Genomic DNA, 6,539 nt, shown 5'->3' with positions numbered 1-6,539 from the left:
GGATTTGAACACACGTATTCAGATTCCAGAGTCTAGGCTTTCAACTGCCACGCTCCACTGCCGCTCAAAGTGGAAAACTAACAGGTCTGCAAGTAAAAATAAGCCATGAATAGTAGGTCTCCTTCCTAACACTATCAATCTCCCTGCCTGGGGGAAACCAGTGTTAACAATTTCCTTCCAGAAAAATGCAAGTATGCACATACAAGTATATATATCTAGATTTATAAATTGTATATCTATATGGGGTTTTTTATAACAAATAGAAACATTTCATACTAATGCTACACCTTATTTTACTTAACATTGTATCTTTGAAGATCTGTCCATATCAAAACATATAGATCAACTTCCTCTTAAGGAATGCAAAGTAATTTATGGTAAAGAAGTAATATAATTTAATTCACTAGCCCTCAATATTGATGTGGTTTCTAACCATTTTTTAAAATAAATAATGCTACCACAAGCATTTTTATGTTTATGTCTTTCCTCCTATGTACAAGCTTATCTCAGAATAAGTTTGGAGAAGCAGAATTGTTGGCTGCACTTAAAAATCTGATACATATTGCCAAATTGCTGTGCAAAGTAGTTATATGAACTTATATATAACTGATTTATAAATAAAGGTTGATTCTGAAAATTTACATCTACTAAGTGACACAATCTGTATAAAATTCTAAGGCATTGGTAGAAGGTTTTGCTTTCCAATGATTAGAACTAGTCAAACTGTCTTAGCTTCTTCCTTGTATCCTTTAACAATACCCTCAGGAAGAGAGGGCTATTTTAAAATTTTTATTTGCAGTTTCTTTAAAACAGAATGTGTGCCACATGATAAATTCTTTTCAGAATTTAGAACTAGAAACAGTCTGGTAGTTTTTCTTTATTGAATAGCAATTATATGCCTCCCTCTCTTTTTGCTTTGGCTTCCAGGATGCTCAAAATTACATTTGGTGCTCAATCACAGCATCGATATTAATCAATGAAGAAGCATCACTATTTTTATATTTTATATATTATATATACTATATATTTTATATTTATTCCTATTTCTAATTTAATGGCCTAACAATATAGATGCATCTTAAACTGTGAACCCCTCAAATCTATTTCGGAAGTAGGTGGTATATAAACAAACACAATTTGAATGACTTGAGATTAATAAAAGAGGTCAGGAACAGGGCTAAGGTGAAAAGCAAGGAGGGAACAATAGTCCCAACTTTCACTCCCTTCCTGTTTGAAATGTGTGAGACATCTGAATGCTCTTCGGAAACATTCTTAGAAGGTAACAAATTAGGAAAACTTCCCTTGTCTTCCCCATTTTGCAACTGGACAGCAGGAATTAGAATTTCAGGGTACAAAGGGAACTTGAAGATCATTTAAGCAAACCCAGCACTTTTCAAATGAGGAAACTGAGGCCCAGAGAGGTGAGGTGACTTACCCGAGGCCACAGCTCTAGGAAATGACAGAGACGGGACTAGAACGTGGGTAGCTTGAGGTCCAGGCCAATGTGCTGTCCCACTGGGTAACACGCAATGCAGACGACTTGGGGTGGCAGGAGAGAGGAAGAGAAGGTGACCCCTCAGCCCCTAGCAACAAAAACAACAAAAAGGACTTGAGGTACTCATAAATAATTAAGCAATTAGCTGCAGCAGCTACTCCCCTCCCCTCCAGCATCCAGTCACCAAGGCAACTTGGGCAGGGTGCCTGCTGGTTGCCTAGTAACAGTGTGGTCTGCTCCCCTGACATGCTCCCTAGGCATCAAAGGATTTGAGAGCTGGGAAGAACCTTAGACACGGATCACTATTCCAACACCTTCATTTTCCAGATGAAGAAATGGAGGCCCAGAGAAGCTGGGAAACCTGCCCAAGGTCACACAGCTACTCAGAGGCACAGACAGGCTCTATTTCCATTTGCATCCCACTGCACCAGGGCTGCCTCGGGGAAGCTGCAGATGGAGGAGAGGAAATCTCTCCACATTCCTAGTGGAATGTAAAAAAGTCAAAGCAAGCAAGCAAGCAAGAGACAGAGACCTTGAGCTCTCATATGCAATTAGCAGGAGCTGGTAATCCCATCAGCCCAACTTTCATCATCACCATGGCAACGTGGGTGAGGTGGGTGCTGGTTGCCTAGTAACAAGTGGTCCTCACTCTTCTGCTCACATCCGGCTCCCTGGGAGTCACAGGAACAGTAGAATGTTGAGGTTGGAAGGGAACATAGGAATCCTAACTCAGTCTCCTCTTTTAACCAGTGAGGAAACTGAGGTTCAGGGATACTGCAAGTCACACAGTCACAGTGGTAGCTAGTGACAGTCCCTCCACTGATGTCCTCTGTCACAGCAGTGTGGGAAGGGAACCTTCCTCTCAATAAAGTTAGAACATGGGAGGGGAATGGCTGGTAGTTCCCTGGAAAGTAGTTATTTCTATCACTTATCTAAATGGTGGCGATGCCACACACAAAACTTGGCACATAGTAGATGTACACAGGAGGCACTCAGAAAACCTGAGGCAAAAGCCAGCTCTCCCTAAACCTGGCAAGCTTCTTATCCTCTCTGTGCCTCAGTCTCCACATCTGAGGAATGGGCATCCTGACAGTCCCTACCTCTTGAGTCGCTGTCGATTAAATAAGAAAATGGACACCTTGAGTGCCTGGTGTATATTAAAGATGCAGTAAATGTTAGGCATTCATTTGCCCCCACATCCAGCAAATATTTGTTGCATGTCTGTTATGCTAATGGCACTGTTCTAGGCTCTGGAGATTCATTGGTGAGCAGTACAGACAATACAGACAGAAGAAATCCCTGTATCAGTAAGCTTATATTCCAGTGGAATATATATACGTGTGTGTGTAGGCTCTGGAGATTCATTGGTGAGCAGTACAGACAATACAGACAGAAGAAATCCCTGTATCAGGAAGCTTATATTCCAGTGGAATATATATACGTGTGTGTGTATATATATCATTAAGTGTTTGTTGAATGGGTTGAGGAACTCGTTAGCAATATGCTGTTTANAAATCTATTTCGGAAGTAGGTGGTATATAAACAAACACAATTTGAATGACTTGAGATTAATAAAAGAGGTCAGGAACAGGGCTAAGGTGAAAAGCAAGGAGGGAACAATAGTCCCAACTTTCACTCCCTTCCTGTTTGAAATGTGTGAGACATCTGAATGCTCTTCGGAAACATTCTTAGAAGGTAACAAATTAGGAAAACTTCCCTTGTCTTCCCCATTTTGCAACTGGACAGCAGGAATTAGAATTTCAGGGTACAAAGGGAACTTGAAGATCATTTAAGCAAACCCAGCACTTTTCAAATGAGGAAACTGAGGCCCAGAGAGGTGAGGTGACTTACCCGAGGCCACAGCTCTAGGAAATGACAGAGACGGGACTAGAACGTGGGTAGCTTGAGGTCCAGGCCAATGTGCTGTCCCACTGGGTAACACGCAATGCAGACGACTTGGGGTGGCAGGAGAGAGGAAGAGAAGGTGACCCCTCAGCCCCTAGCAACAAAAACAACAAAAAGGACTTGAGGTACTCATAAATAATTAAGCAATTAGCTGCAGCAGCTACTCCCCTCCCCTCCAGCATCCAGTCACCAAGGCAACTTGGGCAGGGTGCCTGCTGGTTGCCTAGTAACAGTGTGGTCTGCTCCCCTGACATGCTCCCTAGGCATCAAAGGATTTGAGAGCTGGGAAGAACCTTAGACACGGATCACTATTCCAACACCTTCATTTTCCAGATGAAGAAATGGAGGCCCAGAGAAGCTGGGAAACCTGCCCAAGGTCACACAGCTACTCAGAGGCACAGACAGGCTCTATTTCCATTTGCATCCCACTGCACCAGGGCTGCCTCGGGGAAGCTGCAGATGGAGGAGAGGAAATCTCTCCACATTCCTAGTGGAATGTAAAAAAGTCAAAGCAAGCAAGCAAGCAAGAGACAGAGACCTTGAGCTCTCATATGCAATTAGCAGGAGCTGGTAATCCCATCAGCCCAACTTTCATCATCACCATGGCAACGTGGGTGAGGTGGGTGCTGGTTGCCTAGTAACAAGTGGTCCTCACTCTTCTGCTCACATCCGGCTCCCTGGGAGTCACAGGAACAGTAGAATGTTGAGGTTGGAAGGGAACATAGGAATCCTAACTCAGTCTCCTCTTTTAACCAGTGAGGAAACTGAGGTTCAGGGATACTGCAAGTCACACAGTCACAGTGGTAGCTAGTGACAGTCCCTCCACTGATGTCCTCTGTCACAGCAGTGTGGGAAGGGAACCTTCCTCTCAATAAAGTTAGAACATGGGAGGGGAATGGCTGGTAGTTCCCTGGAAAGTAGTTATTTCTATCACTTATCTAAATGGTGGCGATGCCACACACAAAACTTGGCACATAGTAGATGTACACAGGAGGCACTCAGAAAACCTGAGGCAAAAGCCAGCTCTCCCTAAACCTGGCAAGCTTCTTATCCTCTCTGTGCCTCAGTCTCCACATCTGAGGAATGGGCATCCTGACAGTCCCTACCTCTTGAGTCGCTGTCGATTAAATAAGAAAATGGACACCTTGAGTGCCTGGTGTATATTAAAGATGCAGTAAATGTTAGGCATTCATTTGCCCCCACATCCAGCAAATATTTGTTGCATGTCTGTTATGCTAATGGCACTGTTCTAGGCTCTGGAGATTCATTGGTGAGCAGTACAGACAATACAGACAGAAGAAATCCCTGTATCAGTAAGCTTATATTCCAGTGGAATATATATACGTGTGTGTGTATATATATATCATTAAGTGTTTGTTGAATGGGTTGAGGAACTCGTTAGCAATATGCTGTTTATGTCGCTGAGCTCCTTCTCTAAGAGGGAGAAGTTTCCTGTTTACACAGTGTGATGCTATAAATATGCAGGCCTGTTTTCTATGTGGGAACTCTGTTTTCCTTTCTTTTAAAAGCTCAGAAGAAAAAGGAAGGCAGTGGCCACTAGGTGGCAGACCTCAGTCCCCCTAGACAGAGGGCACAGGAAGGCAAGGTGGGGCATAGGCCCTGAGGAAGCTTCCAGCAAAGGTTGCAGTAGGTCAGTCTTAGGACAATGGCTTGGAGGGGTGGGAGAAACTTGAAACTATTCTGGCTGTGGCATGGTTTAAGTGTGCTTTGAGTGAGACTGAGCCCTACTTTAACTAAGATCCTGCCTGGGATCCTTATCCTTGCTGAGCTCCAGATTCGTCATCTGGGATATGGAGATGATAACAAGAGTTTCTTCAAGGGGCTGCTTTGGGGCGTGTATAAGAAAACTTTGTCTCATGTACCTTGCAAGCTGCACACAGAAAAAGCTCAACCCGTGTTACTTATCTAGATTCTAAAAGACCCCTGAAGGTCTGGTCAGAGTTGCAAATGGTATGGAAAGGGGTAAAGGAAACAGCATTTGTTAAGCACTTGCAATGAGAAGACTGAGGCTCATGTGGTCACTCAGTCTGGAAAAAGTGGCACTGAGGTTTGGTCACCCCACGCTCTACATTCATCTACCTATCAGTCTCAGAGTCCTTGTCCTGTTCTGCCTGCACCCTTGTGTTGGTCTTCCTTCTTCATTACACGGGTGCCACCCACTTCCAGTCCTCCCCTCCTGAGTTCTAGCCAAACATGGCACAGAGGACTGCAACACTCTCCTAACTAGTCTCCCCACTTCCAACCCTGCCCCTCCAATCCACTGCCACATAGCAGCCTTCGCAACAGTCCCTAAACACAAAGTTAATCCTGCCTAAAGTGCTTCACTAACTTCCGACTGCTCTCGGGATAAAGCCCAAACATTTTGCAGAGTCCATGCATCTCCCAGATCCTTCCTACCTTTCCGACCACATGGCTGAGCTCTTCCCCTTCCTTAAAGCTTCTCTGTGGCCATGGGGCATCTGCACATGCTGTTCCCTCTCCTAAACCACTGGCCCTCAGCTCTGCATGGCTGGCCCTTCTCCTGCCTCAGGCCTCCAACTCTAAAGCAGGCTTTCTCCCTCCCTGATTATTTCCTTCAGGGCACATGTCATAAGCTGCGTGGATACTGCCCATCTCCTACACCAGAGTATCCAGTCCAAGTGGGTAGAGCAGGGCTGTACCTCTCTTGTTCTCCTCTGTATCCCCAGTGCCTCGTGCAGGGCCTGCCCCATGGGTGGCACACTACCAAGATCTTTTAAGAAAATGAACTGGGTATATGACAGACAATGATCAAATGCAGGAGTCTGTGACTTCATGTCCCAATTTCTAATCTTTCTTCTCCACCAGTTTACTCTTTACATGGATGGACTATTGGTCTTCCTACAAAGCACTGTTGTCCTAGTCTTTGCTCAAAAGCCCTAAATGGCTGCCTGTCTCTGATAGACAGGTCTGAAATCTCTGGTCTAGCATCTGAAATCCTTCACACCTCAACCCAACTTTCCAAATGCATTTGCAAGTATATTTCCAAATACATTTGGTTATACATATACCCATATTTACATATATTTGGAAATATATAAATTATATTAAATATATATATTTGGAAATATGCATATCATATATAAATCTGGAAATATAT

The 6,539-nt window shown here is 44.0% G+C and overlaps 1 protein-coding gene across 1 annotated transcript in view; it reads right to left on the bottom strand.

Annotated features, from left to right (window-relative positions):
* Positions 1–1,562, bottom strand: part of EIF4E3 (eukaryotic translation initiation factor 4E family member 3) — a 40,503-nt gene extending 38,941 nt beyond the window's left edge. The window contains exon 1 of the mRNA XM_008571791.1: positions 1,436–1,562. The gene's annotated coding sequence lies outside the window, so the exon portion shown is untranslated. The remainder of the gene's footprint in view (positions 1–1,435) is intronic.
* Positions 1,563–6,539: the final 4,977 nt, after the last annotated feature.

Source organism: Galeopterus variegatus, unplaced genomic scaffold, assembly GCF_000696425.1.
Source record: "Galeopterus variegatus unplaced genomic scaffold, G_variegatus-3.0.2 Scaffold44, whole genome shotgun sequence".
In the NCBI taxonomy this organism is placed as follows: domain Eukaryota; kingdom Metazoa; phylum Chordata; class Mammalia; order Dermoptera; family Cynocephalidae; genus Galeopterus; species Galeopterus variegatus.
The sequence above is the reverse complement of the archived record's forward strand: the minus strand, read 5'-3'. Positions and strand labels throughout refer to the sequence as shown.